Source organism: Leptosomus discolor, chromosome 13 (genome assembly GCF_034619465.1).
Source record: "Leptosomus discolor isolate bLepDis1 chromosome 13, bLepDis1.hap2, whole genome shotgun sequence".
Lineage (NCBI taxonomy): Eukaryota > Metazoa > Chordata > Aves > Leptosomiformes > Leptosomidae > Leptosomus > Leptosomus discolor.
In genome coordinates this window covers 6,263,858-6,288,694 of record NC_141403.1, presented here as the reverse complement: position 1 = coordinate 6,288,694, position 24,837 = coordinate 6,263,858, and the positions used below count along the sequence as shown (strand labels likewise).

Genomic DNA, 24,837 nt, shown 5'->3' with positions numbered 1-24,837 from the left:
CTCAGGGTAAAAAAAATGTAGTATCTTGTGCTCCATGTAGGAAGGAAGAGGTAGCAGAAAGCCTTAAAAATACCTCACATTTCCTACTGCCTTTTTTGACACCTTCTTTAAATGTCAACTGCATATCACAAACACTGTGATAACCCAGCTGGCATGCAAAGAGGAGGTTAATTCGCCTCATGTCAGCCAATGCTTCTCAAGTAAAAACTTCTGCAGAAATTATAAAAAATAAGTATGTCTGTGGCAAATTTGCATCTGTATCTTAACCAGTAATAAACTTACTGAAAGGTTATGCTCTCTAGCCAAAAGGCTGGCTTTCAACAAATGTTTTGAAGAGTTATTGTTGCTACATCAATATCAGATCTCTAATTTACAAATGTGTGGGGCGGGGCTTTTTGGGGGGGGTTTAATGCCATTTTTCCTTTTTGATAGACAATACATAGAAGGGAGTTGCTAAGAGTCATCCCAGATGATAGGAAAGCCCGAACAAAAGAGAAATTTAGCCTAACCCACATGGGGCAAAAGATGCTGCCACTACTAGTGATGCCAAGAACAGGACCTGTAGGTCAAGGGCAGCAGCTGGAGGGAGTCTAGAAGAGAGGTGAGAGGCCAGGAGTCACCAGCATGATCAAGGGAGAGATGCCTCCACATCAACTCCTCAGCAAGCACTTTAATCACTGGTTGCTAGCTTCGTTAGCATTTGAACAATTCAGCTTGAGAGATGAAAGACAGTTTAGCTCCCTTCTCTTTTATGCAGGTCCTGGATGGCTTTAAGCAAAACACTTCTCATCTGAATAATGAGGATAAGAACAATAACATTTCTCTATCTCAAAGGGCTGATTATGAGAATAAATTAGATGCTCAGGTATTACAGTAATGCATCCCAGTAAATCAGAAAGAATTTTCAAAACAAAATCATCACCTGCACATTATTTTTTAGACACCTACAACTCAAAAATCTCTTTGGCAATCATAAGCTGTTTGTATGTAAGCAAGGAATTTCTGGATGGTTAACCCCAGAAATGTGAAGAATACTTATCAGGAAATACTTCAAGCTAGTTGTCAGCAGAACAGATAAAGAGGAGACTATTAAATTATTAAATGACCCACACTACAGCTTCTCATATGCAGGTTCGCAGCTGGAGAAGTGACTGCTAGGATGCTTAGTGTGGTCTCTTCAAAATGTCTACAGTAAGGCTCTGGTTTGAAAAGCGATTATGTAAAAATAGCACTTCCTACTCAGCAGATCTGTTCTTCTGTGCTTTACTGGGGGGAAGAGAGAAAAAAAGAAAATCACTGCATGTCTTCACTGCTGAGCCACCATATCTCTGGGGGAAGAAGCTGCATTATACTCCAGTTCATGCGACTTCATCAAAATCACCAACTTAAAGCTATAGTGTACCTAAGCAAAAGCCAACATTTCAAAATCGTGCCCTTGGAAATCAGACCCGCATAACCTCATTACCTTCAGAGGAAAGGAAAAGGAAAAGGAAAAGGAAAAGGAAAAGGAAAAGGAAAAGGAAAAGGAAAAGGAAAAGGAAACGGGAAAGGAAACGGGAAAGGAAACGGGAAAGGAAACGGGAAAGGAAACGGGAAAGGAAACGGGAAAGGAAACGGGAAAGGAAACGGGAAAGGAAACGGGAAAGGAAACGGGAAAGGAAACGGGAAAGGAAACGGAAAAGGAAACGAAACAAACCCTTCAGACTGAAAAATCATGATTGGGTTTCCTCCAGCTTCCTATCATCGCCCAAACTAATCAAGCTATTTCTCCCCCAGGTGGAAAATGAAAAGAAAGAGAGAGGTGATGATGATTCTTTTTTTAAATATTTGGCAGGTGGTCTCCGAGCACGGAGCCCGTATGAGTTTCAAGAGGTGACACGAGGACTACGGAAGGCTAATCGTAGGAGAACAGCTGTCAGCAATGCAAAAACCAGATTCAAGCAGTTTGGCCAGCCTGTGGCCAGGGCTGTCAGACTCCTGAGTGATGGAGTGGGCTTTGCCACTATCACCCGCTTCCAAAGGATCAATGGATCACAACAAATGCTCTTCTTTCAGCCTTTCAAAAGAAGTCTTCTTTATCAGCGTGATTTTTTTCCCCCCCAAGAAGAGCAGACGAGGAGGTTCTTGTAAAAAGGGAAACAAACAAACAAAAAGTACAAATTCTTACCACTGGAAAATGCATACTTAGTATCTGTCTAGAGATTTGAAAGGACACTTTGATCATTCTTGCCAATTACATACCTGTTAGAGGCGAGTATATTTACATATTTAATATTCAGCTAATCTCCAAAAACGTCTTTGATCAAATAGACATGCCATTTATCCTCAAACGCTGTGCCAAAATCTCATCTCTAGATAGCCTAATGTGTGAAGTGACGAATTTGTTTTCAAGTCTTTTACAGAATGCCTTCCATTTTTCACTTCAGATTAAAACACCTACCCTTTTAACAAGTGTATTGCCTCTCCTGAACACTATCTTTAAATATAAAAGAAATCATACCAGAATGGTTCCCTTAGGGTTTTGCCTTTTGACATTTCTCTACTTAGAATAACTTCTGATAAGGAAAACTAATGGCATTATGCTTGCAGACACAATCCTTTTCTAAGCGAACAGAAATGTCTACATATTTCTCCTTCCCATCCGTGACACATTCTAGTGTGCCTTACACAGGCAGATCCTGAATGACCTTCACAAAGTCCCTGGAGCAGCTTAGAAGCTTGGCTAGCCCAGAACGGCAAGTGCTGAGTTAGGGCTTCTGCACTCATTGAAAACGGAAAGATTACTTCATCAGTTTGGAGAAAAAAAGCACACAGGTTCTGACAGAAGCCAGTCCAGCAACAGAGGTTTTGCAACAGAATCTGGACTCAGGTCTGTTACGTTACAAGTTAGACATGACAAACCTCAGCAGAAAGCATCGCATTTTTGTGATCAAATTGTGTTCTTACAGAATACACGCTTTCCAAGCAAGAGGTAAGCTTACAATTCTTTTTCTTCCTCTTCTGTACCAAGCTTTCTCCTACGTCTCTTCAAAAAACTCTTTCCCCAAATGCAAATCCACCCAACAGTATTTTATTGAACAAAGGGATGCAACACACAGCATCACAATTCCTTGATGTATTTGGAACACAGTCTTTGCTTTGAACCGCAGACTGGGTCTTGAAGACCTTTCGAGCGTGGGCTACATGTTCAGTGAGGAAGTACTGGGCATTCCTCTCCTTACAGCACCAGGCATGCTAACACAGAGGGCTAGGACCTCTAGCAAGTAAGGCATACAGTCTGAGAACTGAACTGCGATACCTCTGGCGCCACTGTCAGCAAAGCACTCCTTGTTTACAGTCCTGAAATCGAAGCACCATGATAGAGTCTCAAAAAAACCCCCACAGTTAGAGGCGCAGTAAGATTCTATTTTAAAGTCCTACCAGAATTACTCATATTTTTTCAGAATACTCCTTAACGCTGTCACTTTGGGGAGCAAGCGCACGAGGGGTTGCCTGCGGGCAGCTCTGGGCTGTCACCACTGCAGGCTGGGGCCCACCCCCCAGCAGTGTCCCTTACTAGTGGCACTGAGGACTTGAAGGAATAACTGGTTTGTTTTCAGGGTATGAGATGCAACTGTACTGACTTATTTAAGCATGGACCAGAGATCACTAACCTATAAGAAGCAAAACAGACAATGAAAATAATACAGAGAAACATTTAACTACAGAAAAAAAAAAGGCTTTTGTTGTAGAACGTAGGAACCTTTTCATCCTCCTCTATTAAAAAAATATTTTGCAGGTTGTAAAGCGTCTTTTCTTACCAATGGTTAGATCAGCAAACAGCAGAACTTACTACAAGGGTACAAATAATATTCTTCAACATTTACAAAGATAAAATTAAGTAGCCTTCAGCAAGAAGGTTTTCTTAAGGTTTTCTCTCCAGATCACTAGATTTTTTTTTTCCCTGCAGTCAGAAGACTCATTTTCTTCTCAAAAATGTTTTTTTCTACCTGGGACAAATTTGTAGAAACAGATTTACTGAGAAGGATTCTGACACTTTCCTGGCAACTTGCAGTGATGCCTGGTGAACATTGCTAAATTTTGCTGCAGAAGAAATTTGCAAAAACTCATGAAAACAGCTTTTGAACTGATCCAAATGTCATCCCCCTAAAGACAAATCCAAACAGAAATGTCAGGACTGTAATTTTTTACCCACTTCAGGAACCCCCATTTGTTATACTACTCATACAGTTTAAAGTATTTTAATTCCACAGAAAAAAAAAAAAAAAACAGACTTTGATTCTGATTTTTCTTTTAAAGCTGCCTAAACTGGGTATCAATCACAGAATTTTTCCAGGAGACTGGTTTGCTTCTAGCAATTTCACCCTGAAGGCTACAAAATCTGGTAAGATCTACTGATGAGGGAAAAAAAACCCCAACAACAAGGTGGGTACCCCTGTTTTGCCCAACTCCCCATAATCAGACACAAGCAAGTAAAAGAGGACCCAAAGAAAAGCTAAGAGCTCTGTCCCTGCATGTCATGAATGACAGATCACTCCCCTTCACCTCGTAAAAAATGTAAGGCTGTAGCACAAAAGCTACCGCGGACATCACCAGTATGTCAGGCTTCAGGCTCCCTATGGCAGCAGGAAACTCGTTCTGCTTAGAGGAACCCAGCCAGTACCACGAGCTGCCTATTTCTCCCGTATAATGAGAATTTTGTTTTTGTTTCGGTGAGCGCTCCAGTCACGAAAAGAAAGTCCACAAGAAATTTGCATCCAACGAAGCAGCACGACAGGGACTTTAAACCGTGTGTACCTGACAAACCTCATCCTCAGTGCAAGGCTTTTTATACCCCCTGGCTTACAGTTCATCTCCTAAATGAACTTCAGAAGGCTCTCATTTAAATTCTTCATGGGTATAACCTGTTAAAAGGTGCTTCAGATGACAACTTAATAATGTCTGATCTTGTGAAAACAGAACAGAACAAGATGACAAGAAATTAGAGTACTATTCTTGGTTTTCCTTATTTTTTTTCTAATTCTGAGAAATTTGTTTAACCTTGCTGCACTTCATTGTACTCTCTATAAAATAAGGATAATGATACATGCCTATTCTACAGAGATCTGTGAAAATAATTATCTTTACACTGAAAAGCTACGGGAATGAAAAGTATCATTATTTCACTGTTATTTAATTGTATTAAAAATTACCCTTCAAGTTCCATTAAAGTCTTTGGTATTAAATATAACACCAGTGGGCAGAAGCAATGAATGCCACAGTCCTTTATTTTCTGCATGGGTAAAAGTGTTTACTTACATGAATTGACTGGCAGATCCAAGTCCTTTTAGAGAAGCAGAACCTATCTCCTGTTTGAAGGAGGAAGAATCCCCATCAAGTTCTTATCACCAGTTTAATTTAGGTTCTTCCCAGCCACTTTGTAGCGTTTCGGGTCTGGGAGCTTTTGGGTTTTGCTAGCGTTACAATGCTGCTCTAGTAATTACTCTGTGAACAAAAATAATCTAAAAATAAGCTAAAGAAATCAAGCTCTCTGGTGTTAATGTCCCAGATGGGAGGAGAACAACAGTAGGATGCTGACTAAACACAAATCTCTCTGCAGCTTTTTAATAAACTTTCCTCAATACAGTGCTGACATAAATATGGTGAGTCAGAGAACTTTTTGTTATATGTGAATCTTATTTTATGACGGATCCAAGGTCCCACGGAAAATTAGTAACAATTAGGAGCAGTGCAACAAAACTCCCTCCTTCCTTCACGCTAACCAACGACTGGGTTTCTGAAAGCAACTCTTGCAAAATCAGAAGAGTTGTCAGCAGAAAGGTCGCTACCCCAATACCGTAAGGTCAGAAGCTATTTGATGTATTAAAAGGAAGCACCGCGACAGCTGAGCTACACAGGTGAGATGCACTAATAAAACCATATAATAACACTCCCTGTTCCCAAAGAATTTACATTCTGTCACTAGGCAGAGGAAAAAATGAAGATATTCTGGATATTCCTGACCTTTGCAATAACACCAACTTTGGGTGTTACTGACCCCCTATGACCATTGCAAAAAAAAAAAAGAAAAAAAAAAAGAAAGAAAAAGCAAGAATAACCCTAAGAGTATTTAGAGGGTGCTTAAATAATAACCACCAAGGAAGAAGTTTACTAGTTATTTTTTTTTTATATTTCTATTTAATAATTTTTATGGCTTCAGATAAAATGTAGGTATTGAGTAAGTTGAAGTTTTGGAAACTGGTAATAGCAGGTCAGATTTGCACCCTAGCATGCCGGAAGGTTTACATCATGTCTCACTAAGAAGGCAACTGGCATTATTCGAATGCTGGGTCTTTCCCTTTCCGTGTTTCCATCTCTTTTCCTCTCTCGGAAATGGAGAGCGTATTTCATCCTCTAACTACAAATGTCTTCAGACACGACAGTCCCCTGCAGCTCTGAGCTACAAATCAAGTACTTATTACTGTCCGGACTCTCAGTATCTGATTGTGTTTTGATTCCCAAGTTCTGATTGTGATGAACGGGGTCGCTCTTCTGCAACAGCGAAATTAGTTTAAAAAAGCCACACAGACACTACAACCGTAGACTTAGTTTGTTTCTGTTGCAGAAAACTGATTAGCCTGTGATAAAAGAAATTAATTCTAACGTTTGAATGGGGTCAGTGAATGAATTAAATGAGGGTTCTGTAAGACTTCTCTTATATTTAATCACCAGAATAAAGAAGAGCTCCTGTTATCTTCTGAAATGATCCTTCCTGGCTGCAAGGCAGAAAGTCAGAATAAAGAAAGGTAATACATCGACTTTATTAATGTCAGCGATAGTAAAGATAGTACCAAATGAAAGGTCACGAAAAAAGCCTCAGGGTCACTTGGCTAGCTGAACTGGCAGCAGCAGCATACCCACATCACACAAGGAACCGAAGCTACCCTGATAGTCATGGTCTAAAGGGCCCAAAAGTTCTAAGCAAGAAATTTCACAGAAATTTTTAAAGGATCTGGGATGAAGTTGGATTGAACAACGTCTAAAGCTGCTTCTGTGTCATAACAGAGAAGAAAAAATCCTAAACTAGAATGCAAGAAAGCGTGCATTTGTAAAATTATTCAGAACAACTCTTAGATTTCTATGATGCATCTTTCATTGTGGCTTTCTAAAATCTGTTTCTAGTGAATTAGTCCATAAAATAAAATGCTTCTACCCTCTCCTCTTCACAGCTGAGGTTCAGAAAATTACTGCAATTCCTTTTTCTTTTACATTCCTAAATATTCCTTTAAAGATCCTGGCAACTTTTGAAAGGTAGAAGACTATCATAAAAGGTATGAAAAGCTATGCAGTAGCCTTCATATACCTTTTTTTAATGTTAAAAGATGTGTACGAACAAAGTGGAGTGTGATCAAATCGCCTTAGTTGTGTGGGGTCTTGTGCTGGTGACACTTGCTCCATGACGCAGACCCTAGGGGCTAGCAGTGCTTCATCTACATGGTGGTGTACAAGAACAGCTGCAGACAGACAATACCTTGCAGTTAGTGCCAGTGGAAACAGCTGCAGAAATGGCCAAAGAGAGATTTGTGTAGTTAAAAAAAAAAACAAAACAAAAAAAAAACAGTTAAAATCTTGAGCTTTGTTTTGCACTGTTCTCGTCAGCTCTCTTCTGCAACCTTCTGCGACGTCTGTTTCACGTCGTACCTTTTTGCTTCCCTCTCTCTCACCCTTTGTTTCCTCCCTTTTATCCATCTTCTTTCCTTCCTTCATTTAATCTTCTCTTACCTACCTTTACACGCCACAAAGCAGTGAAATTTGCCCAATGCTTGCTACCGCCACGCAGCTCACTCATACGCCTATCGCTCCCCACAACCATATTCGATTAATTCATTTCAGTGGCGGTATCTCACCTAGCTAACATCTCACAATTGCTACCTTTCTCACCATCGCTCCAAGAGCCAGAGGATTAAATCAGGGGAGAATATTCAGGCCATTTAATTTCTTCTACTATATACCTACAGGCGTGGTGCACAACCACGGATGAGGGATTCCAGGAAGGCAATCTGATTAACTGGTTGAGAACAGCTCTGCTCCAGAGAGCCTTTACATCTCTCCGAGGTTCACATAACTTACTAAACAATGTGCTCCTCAGACACAGCTATGAAGTTTCATTTTTACTGCCCCAGCCATCTGCACATATATCAAAGACTTAATAATAGCCAACTACATCATCCAAAAAGCAAAAACAAGCCAAAAAAAAAAAAAAAAAAAAAAAGGTGTAAAACCTCCGCCAAATTTGGAGAAAAATATCAATTGTTTTTTTTGGAAAGCATTAAGAGTTTGGAGGAGGCTAAAAGAAAAGATTATGTTCTGTTAGAAGACCTTTAAAAAGCAATCTGCATGCTGCATATTAAGCACAAAACTTTTGGTAACTCTGTTGGATCTAATGTATTCTTTCTCTGTTTTCCATAAAAATTACTTAAAATCTAGAATATTATATCCTATGAACGTAAAAAAAAAAGGTGAATGTTAATTATATCAAACAAGAAATGATTGTTTCCTTGTATTTTTGGTAGCCTGTGGGTAAAGGATGGTTTTATACAGCCCAAAAGAAGATTAAAGTAACGTCTATAACAACTCAATCCTGTTGATGAACCATTTAAATTCTCTTAGGAAAAAAAAAAAAAACAACATATAAAGTTAACCTTCTCACTTTGCCAAAATATTAAACGTGTTAGAAATGAAACTAGAGACATTTGGATTTTTGACATATTTGCAACACGCAGATACCTTTCTTCATCTTTCCTACTTAAAGATAGAAGCAGAACGTAAGAAACGGATACCTAACAGATTGTCACGCCCAGTAAACGGTTGGTCTTAAAAGCCTCTGAAATTACTGCACAGAGGCCAGCTGACTGCCAGTGAGAGGACTAATGTTCGTGTATTATCAGCCCATATACAGAAGGAAGGCTCTACAAGGCAAATGTTAAAAATTAAATTACATACTGCCCCATGTTTGATTAACAAAATCAGGCAAAATTACAGACAAATTCCCAACATTTATTAATTTCAGAATAAATTTTTTGCTATGATTTAAGATACAAAGTACAGTAACTTCCTTTTAACATGTATCATGCAAGGGAAGCTCATAGACTGTTGGTTTCGAACTATTAATCATGGTGGCATATAATTTTTCTCAGTTCAAAGGACTGTGTTGCTTCTAAAAAAACCAGCGTTCTAAATTTAGCAAAACACCCTATTGACTTAAGAAAAGGATGACATAAAATGTTGTTGACTCACTGTCAGCTACAGCCAGAGACAAACTAACTTATTTCCATGGAGAAGGTCTCGTGCTTGCAGTTTACGATCAACGAGTAGGACAGAGGTGATAATATATGGTTCTGTAATACATGACGCATTCTGCTGATACATCCATTTGGGATCCTGATATATCCCTGAGACAAGTTACAAATGGTTGAAAGCAGGAACACCAAAGGAAGACAGACACTTCTTTTCCCATCGTGGGTCATGGAAAAAAACCAAAGTAACAGAAGTAGGTATCCACAGTCTTTTGAAAGAGAATAATGGCTTTATATACCCTGTTACTTGTAGAATATCATTAGAGATGAATCTTTACTCCTATACACGACATCTAGAAGACAAACACTTGTCTCGGTACCAAATTCCAAAAGATTTTTTTAACATTTGATTGTGTGACTCGATTTTCTAGTATGTCAACTGTTACTCAGACGTGGTCAGCTTGTAACATTCATGAGCAGCATTTGGTTATACACTTGTCAGTGACTACAGGCCACCGGAACCCTTCCGTCGCTACAATCTCAGGCTTGTTCGTAACAGAAACAAAAACCATGAAGGCACGAGCAGTAAACTGGAGAAGTAATCTGAAGGAGGCCAGATGGCTGACCATGAGACACACATCCTTGAGACCATGAGACACACATCCTTGAGACCAACATCTATGGCCACAAATTCCATTTAATTTCATTTCGGCCATTTTCGTCTTTGAGAAATACATATTCTTTTTTCTAGCATGTGCTTTCAATGTTTTAAAATACGAACTGAGCATAGCTTATGTTCAGACTGCTAAAATAATACTTCTGGCTCTGTGCCATTCTTTGCCCGCAGCCAGGAGCACACCCAGTACGACTGCTCCAGGAGCCCCAGAGTGCTAACACCGCCCTAGCAGAGGATTTCATGGCAAGGGAAAAAAAAAAGGCTCCTGCATTTTCCTAACCAAAAGTATGGGGGCATATAATTTCTGGTAGTTATCACTGCTATTCCTGCTTACTCTGGGCAACAAAAGACGTTTCTGCTACTATTATATCACATTTCCTCTGATAAAGCAGGTAAGAGTTGTGATCACCTAAACAGGGCACGAGAGGTGGGACGCACGGATAGATTACAGCCATCTCAAATAAATATATGTGACTCAAACCCCAACACACTTTATTTGGAACTGATCCTGTGTGCTTCAGAGGAGGGTGATCATGATCCACAGCACGTGTAAGACTGTTCAATAGCTTAATGCAATTCGTGTCTGAGAAGAGTACGTTTCAAAGTCTACAGCAATGAAAATCTTTATTCCTAAAAATCAGAAATGCCTTAGCAAGGTTACAGTACCAACTGCCTCTCTGAAGGGGGCGGGGGAGGGACAGAGTGGGCAGTTCAAAAAGAAAATTAAAGTGGCAAGTAAGTCTTAAAGACCAGCAGGAATACCCTCTGAAGCAACTTGGCACATAGACATGGCCTGGAGTAAATGGGGATTTACTCCTTTTAAAGATGCCTTTTTCAATCAACCAGCTCTGGCGCTTTTGGGAAACGTTACTCTGACCTAAAGCTTGATCAGCACACAACCACTTTCATCCAAGACGCTGGGTTTGTCTACCCAAACTGCAGAGTAACAAGGCCAAAGATGCAGAGACACTAGAGCTTGCATACCCACACCTTACCAGGCTTACAGGTGAAATCTTCAAGTCCCAGCAACACCACACAAATGTGACTGAACCACTTCCAGAGTCAGGCCACACCTGGAAGAAGCGCAGCTGCACACCGGGGCAGCTGGTTCCAGAGGTTCACCTCAACAGCCTACGGAGCCAGCTTGATGTTTAGCCACTCCTCAGAACTGGGGGTTGCGCCGTGGCACGTGGCTGCGCAGCCACAGTAGCCCACTGCAGCTGAACTAGGAGTGGCTTGGTGCTGGATGTGCCATCGAATGGACTCAGCTTGGGTTCGGCACTCCGGGAGGGGGCTGATCCTGTTCCCTTCCTGGGAACTTCAATGCTACTTACTACAAATCTTTGGAAATGGCATGATGGCTGCTGGCGTACAGATGAGAGCCATGGAAGGTACATGCCAATATCTGGGAGCAAAGAATGCAAAAATGAACCATTTTAGAAGTATGACCGGCAGGCCAGACATTGAGGCTAAAAGAAACTGCTTTCCAGCAGTTATTTCATTACTTTTCCCTTTGTGTTACTTACAATTTTCTCAACAGTACAGTATTTTTTGCTCTGAGACAAGATGTTAACACGGGAAGACAAAGTCTGCAAGACAGGAGAAAGCCACTGCAGCACTTCTCCATTCCAGAGCCCTCTTCCTGAAAGAGGCTACGCCAATGACACCGTATCCAACTGCCAGAAGCGATATCTATTGTAGGGAGCAGAGGACAGTATCTGAAAACCGCAACTGCTACTTATATAGTACGTGCTTTTTGTGTTCTACACCCGTAAAACGGACCAGTCAAAGCTTGTCAAGAAAGAAACTCCACCAAAAATAAAGAAAGAAGGCAATGAAAAGAAAAATTAAAAAGACAAAGGAAGAGCACAGTGCATGTCCTGTCTGAAGGCAAGAATATTAGGAAGCTATCAATATGAGAAGGCATACAAAACAGTCATAGTAAATCAACTATCATTTTAAAATGCTTGATAATTAAAGATGAAACAAAAGAGCAGAATGAGATTAGACTGAGGGATGGAAGTCTGACAAGGTTGTGGAAACAGAGAAAAAAAATTAGTTACATGTAAAATGAATGAGAAACAGATGATACACAAAGAATTGCCACAAGTTTTAAGTTTTAAACATAAATGAAAAGTATATGAGCGTTCACGGCAGTTTCAGTATGAAGACACCATTTTTTTCTGTAGAATAGCACGAAAGCAGCAGCTTCGGACTCCCACATCAGGCTAAATGTTGGATAAGTTCAGAAAACAATGGATTCATCTCATCCTACTTATGGCTGCTCTCCGTGAAGCTCTCTGTCCAGTTCTCCAGCTGAAGTTCATCAGCTCCAACATCTTTGGTTTCTAATGACTGTGCTACATGGGCCATGCACTGTCCCTCTGATGAGAATAATAAAAGAAACAGAAATAGCAACTACCATTAACTCTGAAAACTCTGGTCCTACCATCTTTTTGAGGACAACTTTTTCTTCCTGCTTCATTGGCATAACGGAAGATGAGGGATCATTTCAATAAGGAAAAATATGTGAGGAAAAAAACCATTAAATATACAAGAATTTGCAATATTACACCTTTCACAATTATTTTAGTCAGTTGAATCACTTACAATTGGAATTATTTGCTGGATTATAAATTTATATTCTTAACATTTCTTAAGAGTTACCTTAAAAATCACTTTCAATTTTTGTCTTTGCTTTTTGTCCGCCTATGATGCAATATCAAGTGCGACTTACCCAGACCTTTGTAACATCCCTCTTAAGCCAATTCATCTGAATACACAGAGGGTCTATGCTTTAAACACAAATTTAACCTTAGCTTTATGGATCAGGTTATCTATTTACATTTCCATAGTACTTTGATTGTAATACATTCTACATTGGGTCACCTCTATTTTACTACTCTATCGGGTACTTTTTTACGTGGGCTTTACGTGATGCAGATCCAACGCTACATCCTGTTTTATTTTTGTATTAAGTTTTAAGGCCTTCAGAAAGCACCAGTTGAAAAGCTCAGGCAGAAGTCACTTCCAATAAAGAAGAAATTCTGATTGTTTAGATCTCATGGTCACCATCAATTCCTTCTCAGTTATTTTTTCTCAAGGTGACTGAACTTCTATACAACTAGATAACTACTCACAACAAACCTGGTTGAAGAACTTAAGTGCTGACGTTCAGAACACTTCTTCAGATGTTTGTCAGTAGGGAAAATGACTGGCAGGTAACCCACAGTAAATACCTATACTTAAAACAGCTACATTAGAATTTGTTGCTATGTCTTTGCACAAGGTGCCTTCGTCTCTCCTCTAAGATGAAAGCCAAGGCAAAAAGGGAAAGACAGAGCAAAAAATTACCAGAAAAAATCGGTTTAATTAACTACAGAAAAGAACAGAATCAGAAAATGATCAGTGTTTCAAAATGATAGTACGTTATGAAGATTTTCTAAAAAGTTGTGTCAACATTCAAATGCATACGCCAGAATGTGAAGTAACTAACTGGAAACAGAGCTAAGATGATGTAGGTGTCATATCCTTCTCCTTGCATTAGCTTTCCATAGCTAAACAAGTAAGTAAAGAAGTTCTTACTTGGTATGGATAATACTTAAGAAATCCAACAAAACATTATAGTGTTATAACTTTATTAAAATTAGACTGTGTTGCAGAACACCAAAGCAAAGGAAAATATGTACCTTACTCCTGGTTGATGATGGGACTTAGAGCAGATTTGGAGAATCGTACATGCTTGGGTAGAATTTTCTGTAGGAGATGAATGCTGAAGCTTCTTTTCAGCAATGGCAGGATGACCCTCCTAACTGGATGTCCGTGTCCACTGTAAATGGAGAAAAACAGTAACAGTTCAAGTACAATGTGGTAATTTACAAGGGAAAAAAGCTATCTGAAAAATTCTCTTAAAATTAAATAAGCAAAATATGGCCATAAGTTCTGTTGAATACTGATACAGTGCACCTTGTCTGACAGGTAATGAGTTTGTGCTGGTCATGCATGAGAAGATTTAGGATGCAATGGAAAGAGGGGCAACAAAAAGCAGGAAACTGTCATACATGTGACAGGCAGGGAACAACACCCACTTACAACATCTATCTAAAAATTCCTAACAGGAAAAATATTCAATACTCAAAGCCAGCAAAAGTTATTTATTATCCAAGGGTAAGGCATATTTCAATGTAAAATGGAATTTATTTGTTCCTCCTCCCCTCCATTTCTCTGATGCAAGGGGGCATCAGTCACAGCAGTAACAGTATGGCAATTTGTAGGACTATTTGAAGCCCTCAGTCCAACCAACAAAAGAATTATTTCTCTGTCACGGCCTAGCAGAAACTCTCCCCCTTATGTTGCCAATTATCTCCACCTCAGTTGTTGCCATCTACAACCATTGTGTGCTGCAGGTATTAACTAATTCCACCCTCCAACAGAGTAATACTCCTGGCCTCTTACCAGCTACATTTTTGTGTGCTTCACTTCTCAGGGCTTTTACTGAGAAATCCTGTTCCACCAGTACTCAAACTTTGGCTAAAGCTCAAAACTTTATGCCTCTCAGCTGTATTTCGCAAAACTCTCAATGCTTAAAGCAGTCCAGATTAAATTATCATTGTAAATGTCACCAAGTTACCTAAATTGCCGTTTTTATTGTAACATCCACTCTAGATCTCCAGGTGTTCATATCCAGTAGCCTGAAATCCATGAACACTACACCTTTTGCCTGATCATTTGGTGAGTACGAACTTACTGTTCCACAAGTGTAAATATAATCCATTTTCTGATACTGATCGCTGATGCTTCTCATTCCTTTCCTCAATGGAAAACCGATTAGCCAACCTGCTACAAGTCCTGACACCTGCTTACTTTTTAATTCTTCAAAACACCAGAAGCAGCCTCCTTTCCCCACTCTCCGACTCCCCAAATCTCACGCCATTTTCCCAGCCCCCTTTGAAACCAAACATGAGGGGATGCCTTAAAAACCTCACCGGAGACCAGGGCTCAGAATGACCCAACGCTTTTGATCACCTCAGGCTTCCCTAGCCTGCACGGGGCCCCAGGCCGGCTCAATCTCCCCTCACTCTCTGTTCCCTTCCACAGCACTTCCCCCTCTCCCAAATCCCTCTGAGCTTCCCTGGGCTCTCTCATCCTCCCTGTAGTTTTTCAAACCATCTCATCTTTCAAACATCAAAGCCTGAAGCCCCTTCTCTCGGAGGAAAGGGGGGGGGGGGGGGGGGGGGTGTCGGGGGGCAGCGCCACTTTCTGACCCGCCTTTTTGAGAGGCCCTACAGAAGGGGGGATCCGCTGAGGCGCCCGCCTCCCTCTTCCCTCTGCTCGTCGGAGAGAAGCGAAAACACCTTAAAACTAGGAGGCCCGGTGAAATTAAAACAATTTCGGATGGGCTCGGGGCACCTTGCGCATTCCAAACGCTGGGCCCGAGCAGCCGCGCCTCCTCCTCCCCCCCTCCCGCGGAGCTGCTGCTGCGGCTGCTCCTCCCCCCGCCCGCGGCCGCGGCCGGCCCCGGCCCGTCCCTCCGCGGCCAGACCCCGGTCCTGCCGTCCTTCCTCCGCGGCTCAAAGCGGGGGACAAGGGGCCGCTCGACACGGGCGGGAGAGGGACGCGGGCCGGGCGCGGGGCTCCCACCACGGCGGGCGGGCGAGGGAGGACCCCGCGTCCCGCCGCTACCGCCAGGGCGACGCTCCCCACGTCCCCAAGCGACTGGTGACGAGCGCCGCGAACGCCCGGCTTCCCATTGGCTCTCGGCGTGGCGAAGCGCGGCCAATCAGCGCTCTGAAGCCTTTCCCCACCGCCGCCAAGCCGCCCCAGCGGCGCGGAGGGGGTTTGGCCGCCCGGCGGGGGTCACGTGACCTTCTGTTTACATCCTCTCAGCTGTTGGGGCCCCTCCTCCCCCTCCCTCACACCGACCCGAGCGGCGGCGGCGGCGGCGGCGGCGGCGCCCGGCGGCCCCTCCGACGTGCGGCCCGGGGGAGGGTAACGCAACGCCGCGCCACACCGGGGGCACGGCGGCTCCCCGCTCCCTCAGCGATCGCCCCCGCTGCGCTCCCGAACGGAGTGCTCGCCCTCCGGCGTTCCCGGACACCCACCCCCCCCCCCCCCCTCCAGCCGCTGCCGCTCCGGGCCCGGGGCCCGCTGCAGAACGGGTGAGTGTGCCGGAAGGGGGGAGGAAGGAGCGGAGCCGTGGGGGGTGTGTGTGTGTGCGAACTGCGCTGCGTGGCGTGGAGGCCGCCCTCGGGCAGGCGGGACGGTGAGTTGCGGAGGGGGGAGAGCGGCCCGCCGGTCCCCTGCCCTCCCCGAGCTTCCCCGGGTGCTCCCGTTCCAATTGTCCGGTGGCCCCGCACGCAGGCGCGGCCCTTCGCGGGGGAGGGGGGAAGGGAAGGTTGTTTTCGCGCAGCCGGGACGGGGCGAGGGCTTTGCTGCGGCGTGGGGAGGGACGGGACGGGCAGAGAGTGCGTACGGCCTCGGCGGCCCCGTTCCTCCTCCTCCTCCTCCTCCTTTGCCCGACCCCCCTCCCCCGCTCGCTTCCACCCCCCGCGTCCTTTCGCCGCCTGCGTAATAAATAATCTCTGGCCCAAAAAGGGTTGGGAGGAGGGGTGGCTGGTGTAGCCGGGCCCGGGGCAGGTGTGAGGGGACGGGGACAAGGGAGAAGGTCCCAGTTTTGAGATCCGGGGAGGCGGGGGGGGGTGATAGAGGCAAGGTGAGGGCAGAGCCCGTCCCCCGCTGCGGCTCTGCGCCCTGCCTCCTCCCGTGAGGGCTGCGTTTTTTCGCCTTTGAGGAAATGCAGTGAGAACATACGTATATTTTTTTTTTTTTTTTTCCTCCTCTCCCGAGGCCTTACAGCCTCAAGGTTGTTTGGGGGCTGCGCCTTCCAGGTCGAGACATTTTGGAAGAGGCAAAAGGGAGTGCGCGAAACAAGGTTTTGTTTGGTTTCAAGGAAAAAAACCACAACGCTACGAGCAAAGGAAGGGCAGAGGAGGTGGTGCGGAGGGCAAAAGACTTTGTTTACATCAATAAAGCGCGTAAAACGCACACGGTAACTTCGCTTTTCGCCCCGCCAGCCCCGGTGGGTGGGCGGCGGTGGGAGTGGGTGAGCGCTGCGGGCGGGAAAGGGACGGCCCCATCTGCCCCCGCTTTGCCATAAACGCACATTTTGTCTCTGTTTACATTGTGGCCTCTGTTTTGGCTGGAAGCAGCGTAAGGGGAGGAGCAGGAACTCGCTCCGGGGCAGCCACCTCCTCCCCTTCGCTGTTTTCTTTGTTGTTATCGGCTCGGGGGAGGCATCCTGGGGTCACGTCTGCTTGGAGCTGAGCTGTGGTCTTCGGTTAATGGGATTCCTCTATGGCCCGAAGTCTCTTTTCTTCTGTGCATGTGCAGGTCGTGTCTCTCCTCCGTCACCGAATCGTTCAGGTTGGAAAAGACCTTTAAGATCATCGAGTCCCACCTAGCGCTGCCAAGTCCATCGCAGTTGTCAGCGGCTCGCAGTGAAGTTGGAGGGAAGGGGGAGGGAGGGTGGAGGGGGAAGGAATCTTGGCATTTATTCGATATGCAGTCAGCAGCCTGGGCCTGCTTTGTACAGCTCTGTCGTCTTTGACAGCGAAAGGGGAGAAAAAAAATAAATCCACCTATGGTGGAAGGGCAGGTGGTGTTTGTTTTTCTTAGTGGAAGGTGAAGGAAAGCATCTTGAGGGTCTGCATGAGAGAAGAGGTGGAAGTACTGAACTGCTGCAATGTGTGGAGAATGCTTGTGTCCTTGCAGTACTTAACCAGTGCCTGTGTAGCTACTGTTCTCCTAGTGGGTATTTTTTACTCCTGTCAAGTGAAATCAAGCGCAGTTGAACTACAGACTTTAGCGAGGAAGTGAGGTTTTTTCCTGGTAACGAGCAGTGAACTTTGAGAGACATGCAAAAGAGAGACACAGGTAAGGCTAGTCAGCACCTCAGTGAGTTAATGAAGTTACCCAATCCCTGTTTGACTGTGTGCCCTCTGTATTACAGAGAATGCTCTTAAGATGCAAAAAAATCTAATGTGTAAAGTTAGTAAATGGCGAGAGCGTATTGTCAGAATGCCTTTGTAACCACAATCCTTTATTCTTGCAAATGAATCATAATATGTGTGATACATTCTCCCCCCAGGACCCTTACCTTACTCTGGGCAGGCCATCTCTGGGAAGAATCAGGCTTGGATAAATGGAGCTGTCCTCTGCAGAACTCCTGCCTGATTTGTTGGGAAACTTGAAGAATATTTTGGATGTGAAGGTGGACAAACATGTAAAAGGTCTATTGGTATTTTAACTGACTTTGGGTGAATAAATACAATATAATGATAGGAGTGTAAGAAGTACGTGAATGAGGTCAGAGAGCCACAATGAGGGCTTTGGAGAGGGACACTTAGCCAGATGTTCTTGACAACAGTCAGTGTCCCTCAGAAATGCAAGGAAAAACAATTGGATGTTGTTGGGAGGTCTGCAATGAGGAGAATGTAATGAAATCACAGGAACAGAAACAAGTGTGTAATACCGGACAGCCCTGGATGGCCAAATGTTATCCTGTCTGTGCAGGATTAGGGTCCTTCCTTGCACAGTCTCCAATCTTCACTCCAGAATTCTTCTAAAAATCTTTCTGCCTTCCCTAATTGGCTTTCCGATTGGTTTTCTTCATCTGGTCTCAGACTTTGTGTCGTGACTTGCTTTAGATATTTGACCAGCCACTTTCAATTTTGTGGAACTCTATTTATAAACTTATGAAGCCTTGCCATTTTTCTGTAGTCCTGATCTTGGCAGATTGGTGATTTTTATTGCTCAGTCTTCTGTTTGCCTGTCAGTGACTGCCCCAAGCTGCAGCAGCTCCTTTTGAAGAGGCTTCTGCCTAATAGGAGACCAAGAATAGGACCGGACTGCCAGGCAGTTTTCTGTGCCTGTGCTGGACCATATCAGAGCAGTCGCTTGGCTGTGTTTCTGTAAGCCTGAAGTGTGGTTGCTTGGGGATGGTAAGTGTTTATTCTGAAGCTCAAGGTAGGCTTAGGCATGATACCACTGCAGGTGGAAGTATCTAAAGAGCATGTTGCCAGTGACTTTTCTTAGGCAAACTTGGGAGAAACAGTAAGACAAAGGTTGGATCTGAAGTTGCTACTGCAAGGCATGGTTAGTAATACAGGTTTTTGTTTTGTTTTGTTTTTTACCCAGAAATGCTCCCAAAACTCAATATAGGCAAGGTAATTTTTCCATGCCATGTCCCAGAAAGGTTTATGCCAGGAGTTTTCAGAGTTCCCCCAAAACAAATACATTCAAAGCAATTCTGAAGTAGTTAGGCAGTATGGGAGTGCGCATCCCAGTCTTCCGTGCCTGGAGAGAAACACCTGAGAATACAGTCATTGTTTCTGGATGAGAAGTGTCTGTACACGTACCTGTTCTTTTCATTTCCTGCTTTGTTCCCATTTTCAGCAGGAATGTCAGAGATCTGCTGTTTTACCCTGCTGAACTGAAAGTGATGCTCTGTAGCTGATCATTAATTAGCTCTCTGTGTAAGAAAAGTGCCTTGAAGTCTACAGCACTTGGCACTCTCGAATGCAAACATCATTGAATATTATCTCATTTATTTTACCTACTTAGAACGTAAGTTCCTCAAAGCAAAAATGGGAAGAATATATGTGCCGTCTTGTTTGGCAGATGAATAGTCAGGTATGCTACTGGCCTAAAGGCACTCTAGGAATCTTGTGGTAGGGTCAGAAGTTGATCCGTGTGCTTCATCTTTTCCAACCAATGAGTGCGGATTTCTTTTGGATGGAGAGTTATTTAAATGTATTTGCTTTGCAGAAGTGTGATCACACTGTTCCACTTCTTCCTTTTATGAAGTTCAAGGGAGTAAAGTGAAGTAGTTTATATTGAATATTATGGGTATAATTACATTAAAACATCCGGAAGTAACTAGTGTGCTCCAGTTCCTTTGGGACTTATTTGTGTTGCCTGAATGTTAATGAGAGCCTTCAGGGCTGGTTGATTGAAGCTCTTAAAGCAGTTGCTGCTGCTAGGTTAAAGAAAATTGAGCTGGACTTCTGGGCCTTGAAGAAAGGATCGAATTTGTAGCAGCTTAGGAGTGTCATTTTTTTGCAGGGCTGAAAGTTTAGCTGGCTGCCGTTCAGAACAGCAGTGTGAGTTCTCTGTCCTTTTTGTCCCTGTACATCATGCCAGCTTCACGTTTCAGAGTTAGTATTGCTACTGCAAAGCTGACAGTGATGTTAAGTAATCCCAAGGAGCTTGAAATCCTGGTGAATGTATGTATGTGTTCTTGTTAAATATACTTCTCATCAGAAGCTTATTGGAAGCCTTGAAAGTAAGAAGTAAAGTAAACTGAAAGTAAAGATGTCTTCAAAAGTGGCAGTTAGTACTAAGAAAATTATTTCTGAAAGCAAGAAGTAATGGAAGTTGTATCTGGAGAGCAGCTGTGGTGTCCATCACTTGTACGTTGACTGCAATTGGTATGTAACTTCTCAGCAAATTTTATGAGCCCTGTAAATTGAAGCACAAAAATATAAATTGTCCTTCACTGTGACGAGAAAACACTGGTTTAGAAGCCATCATAGAGCAGTTTAAAAAAGGTCAAAACCCCAAACTTCACAGCCCTAAAATAGTTTAGAGGTGACATCAGGAGTCACCATGGTAACTCTCAGGCTACAGATTCTGGTGTGTTCTCATGTGGGGGAGTTCTAGAGCGGGGAGGTGACCATGGAGCAGGAATAAACTGCTGCTCTGGTTAGAGGGCTGTCTTGTGGCAGAAAAAGACTTGGAGCCCACTACTTAGAAGAAGCATCTAACAAAGGCTAATTTTGGAGTTCTGCCTTTGTTTTTTATACTGCTTAGCGAAGAAGGGATGGAAAGGTCTGGTTTGTTACAAGCGCAGAACATTGTGTTCTGTGAGTTGCACAGAGTTGGAGATTTAAGATACTGCGAGTGTTGTTAAGGTGATGTAAAATGTTGAGGCTTAGAATTTCTCTCAAGTATTGCATTTCATTCCAGATTTTCTCAAAGTCATATTTGTTCAGTGTAGAATTGCAAAACAAATGCTGAATCTGGATTTGCAGTGTTTGTAGAATGTAAAAAGAATGTTTTAATGTTTAAAAAGTTGTTTGAGGAAACAATCCAAAACTTGCCGCCAAAAACTTGAAATTAGGTTTAAAACCTAATTTAAAAACTAACGGGCTTAGAGCAAGTGGTTTGATAGCTATGTGGGGTGTTTGGAATCCTGTGTGAAGGACGTTTATATGAAGGTGTTATAGGGCATCTGAGTTGTCAGCATGGAGCTGTTAGATACGAGAGAGGGTTTACTGAAGGCCCGTGTTCCTCTGAAGTTACAAAAAAAGACGGCAGGCAGGATAAATCTAGGTAGGGGTAGCTGAGCAGTTAGAGAAGGGACAGTCCTGGACTTGTTTGCTGGCTCTGGTGCCGTGCTGGGGTTGGTGTGCGTTTACATACACGCAGGCACACCGAATACATGCACAACCCACCAGCTGTGCGGCAGCACAGTGACTGTGAACAGGATCCGTGTCCTGAGAGTGTTGAGAAGCTGGTGATGACAGACTGCACAGCCAGTTCTGGTTACAAGTCAGAGTGTCTCCAGGTTCGTTCTTTTGATCTCTTTTCTTATAAGTCTTTTGGCTGATGATGCCCTAACTCTTATCTGGTTGCTTTTCCAGTCCCAACTGTTGTGTTCCCTTCAAAGGACACATCCCTCAGCTTTATGCAGTTTGTGTTCTGTCGAGGAGTCTTAAATCACACAACAGCAGCAGCTCTTCTTGCTTATTTGCGGGGAAGCAAGGACAGGACGTGGGCAGGAGAGTTTTCTGTTGTGCTAAAACGCTCATTGTTGCCGTATCATAGGCCAAGTAGCCTATAGTTAGCATGAGCACTTAAAATAGAACTAGAGGTCTGTGTTTAAGTACCTGAGTCACGTTGCAAGTCTCAAAGGCTTGCTGTTATTATTACAAAAACTTTTGTTTGCGTGATTTCTGGATGGAGAATGCTTATTAAAGCTGTCAGTAATCATGATTATTTCTTCCTTCTTTTAACAATTGGCTTGTTAAAGTCTTAAATGATAGGTGCATATTTCTAGTGGCAAAGGAAGCAATGTTGAAAACTATTTTCAAGATTAATAGCAACAACTTTGTGGTACTGGATAATGTTCAACCAGGAGGCATCTAACTGTCATTGGGAAGGTGTTTTTTTTTTTTCTCAGTTGATGTGTACAAATGTTTTTGCAGATTTAGCAGTACGATTTAGAGTCAAATCAGAGTTCTTAAACAACAGTAGTTTTAAGATGCAGTGAAAGGCAGTATGCTGTGATATAGTAGACAAAACACGTGTGCTCCCAAATGTAAGTATTCAAAGCGTGTGTATTGGTACTATCCTTCAAGCAAAGCAGGTAGCATTTGCTATCAGTTCCTGTTGTCTTCCTTAATGAAAGGGAACTAAATTTCAAGGAGAACACCTCAGAGATGATGTCTTAATTATTCATATTAAAAAACCCCAACCCAAAAAACAAAAGAGCTGCTTCTCCAAAAAAATACCTGCGTGGCCTGGCTTCCGTAAGCAAAGTGATAAAGTCATTGGACTTGTTTATGGTAATAGTCAGCTAGTGAATCACACCCAGCAGTTGATATGCCTGTGGTGTCCCTGTCCCAAATGAAAGGCCTGATTCCTATAAATGGTTGTTTTAGCATTGAAAGAGGAGTTAGGACCATGTGGTTGGGAGAAAATGAGAAGTGGTTACTATTCTGAGAATTTGTTTGTGTTATTTCTGTAACAAAAGTTTTCAGCGGATATTCAGGAATTGCCATGTGGTTTTCTTGACAAATATTTGAAAGAAAAAGCTAAGTGACACTCCGCAACCCAGTCAGGGCCGCTGTGCTATATAATGGTCTATATATCAAAAGTTAAAAAAAAAGAGAGGAGAGTTGGAGCCACTATCCTGGTAATCATATTTTGAACACAATTGTTTTTGCTTGATAGGTATGACTAAAATGTCTGCAAGTTAGCATCGCTGGAAGAATGAACCCTGAAACTCACTAAAAGAGATGCCTAATTTCAGCAAACGATGCAAAAGGTTAATATTCTTGCAGTCCTAGTAATTTCAGGTGATCAGGAATGCTGTGAGTATTTCTGCTAGGACATTAGCTTGCCATTAAAGGATTTGATTTCCACCTGAAAATCTTTGCCTGAGACTGTAAAAGTTTGTTTGCTCCTTTTGTTCGTGTTGGATTCTGGCAGGTGGGGTTTTGCTGGCTCTTCTGCTGGGGCATGTGACCCTGCTGTTTATTTGCAAAACTTTCCCCGTTACCCTTCTGAGAATGAACCATGGTTTTGTTTCCATTCAGTGTAGTCACCTGCTGTCCAGTTTCTTAAGCTTTGCTGTGTTTTTCCTTCAAGAAACTGTAAAATTATTGCAGTCAGGAGGTCAGTGAAACTGGAAAGACACAGAAAAGTTGAGTTGCTGAGTTTTATTGTGACTTCTGCTGAGCTGACAGTTGCAATGTTATAAATCCCATAGGCCTTAGTCTCTGCTTATTTACTTCAGTTAAATATACATTTGTTATGACTAAGACTCATTACTGACGAGTTTCCTGAGATTCTGTGGTGTTTTCTGGAGTAGTTCAGTTGCCAGAAAAAGTCAGTGTAGGATATGACTTCTCCATTCTGGGATGCTGTGGATAAACTGGAGTTGTTTGTGATGTAACTACAGCAGGTTCTGTGAGTGTAGCAGCCTCTTGTGTTATGTCTGTAAACTACACTTCTCTCAGGTGAAAACCATGTGCTTTGTATGGCTGAAAAAAAAAAACCTGATGGGGTAGGATTATGGGGATGAAGACACACTTATGCTTTGCAAGTGCAGAGCTGCTGTATAAGCGATGATAAATGGTTCGCAACTTCCATTTCTTGGTGAAATAATCTTGAAATGGTCACCAAAGCTTTCCCAGATCCCCTCCAGACCACATCTGCTGTTGTTTGTACTGTAAGTAAATTGTAATAAATCATAACTTTGGAGCCGTATTTGCAACAGTTCTTGATTCATACCTGAAGACAAAGAAAAACGATAGTGCGGAAACATTTTCAAGTTAAAAATGTGCTTATGTGTTTTGGCTTTTAAAGAAGGCCTGTAAGGGGTTCTGTTCAAGTATTTCTAGTTCTTAGTTTAGGCATGCGTGGCCCTGGGTCCAGCCAGTGGTGAGGCTGAGCATGTATTGTCAGTAGCACACAAACATGTGTTCAGCATGTACGTATATAAATACATCGTTGGCCACCTCCACATCAGCAGAGGAAACACAGCACTGATGCAACCAGCGCCAATGGCCTTATCCTGTTGACCTTTCTGGCTGGTCAGCGGAATGTCTGCTAGTGGCAAACACATGTCTATAGCATGGATCCTTCCAGTTACTGGGTTTAGACACTCGTTCTACCCTGAAACTGGCTCTTGGGTCCATTTATCCCCCATTGCCCCTTGCGCACACACACCCACTCGTGCTCAGCCACCAATCCCCAACGCCACCGATTCTCCAGCAGCTCACTTGGATCCCGCTTTTACTCCAGCAGCCAGCTCCTTCAGTTGCCTCACTGGGACATTCTGCCTCGTCCCTGGTTCCCAGGCCCACGCTGCCAGTTTGGCTAGTCCAGCTGGGTGCTCCCCACGATGACCTGCAAGCGCTCGCCCCCTCCTTTGCTGGCACCACAGACCCACTGCTCCCTGTGACCTGGCTCTGACTCCGCTGGGCACGCAGGCGCACATGGACACTGCGCAGAGCCCCAGGAGAAGTTCCAAAGGGAAACTGATGGGCAGCCAGGAGAGACAGCGGTCGTAGCGGGGAGAGCACGGCTGGACACGGATCC

General features: G+C 43.3%; 1 protein-coding gene across 6 annotated transcripts in view; it reads left to right on the top strand.

Annotated features, from left to right (window-relative positions):
- Positions 1 to 16,067: 16,067 nt before the first annotated feature.
- The window catches only part of PCMTD1 (protein-L-isoaspartate (D-aspartate) O-methyltransferase domain containing 1), a 46,064-nt gene continuing 37,294 nt past the window's right edge, over positions 16,068 to 24,837 (top strand). The window contains exons 1-3 of one of the 6 annotated variants that reach the window (XM_086472738.1): positions 16,071 to 16,109; positions 16,798 to 17,883; positions 18,098 to 18,239. The gene's annotated coding sequence lies outside the window, so the exon portion shown is untranslated. Of the gene's footprint in view, positions 16,110 to 16,797; positions 18,240 to 23,044; positions 23,060 to 24,837 lie in introns of those variants that run through there. The other 5 variants (XM_086472737.1, XM_086472739.1, XM_086472745.1 and 2 more) reach the window with 5 other exon arrangements.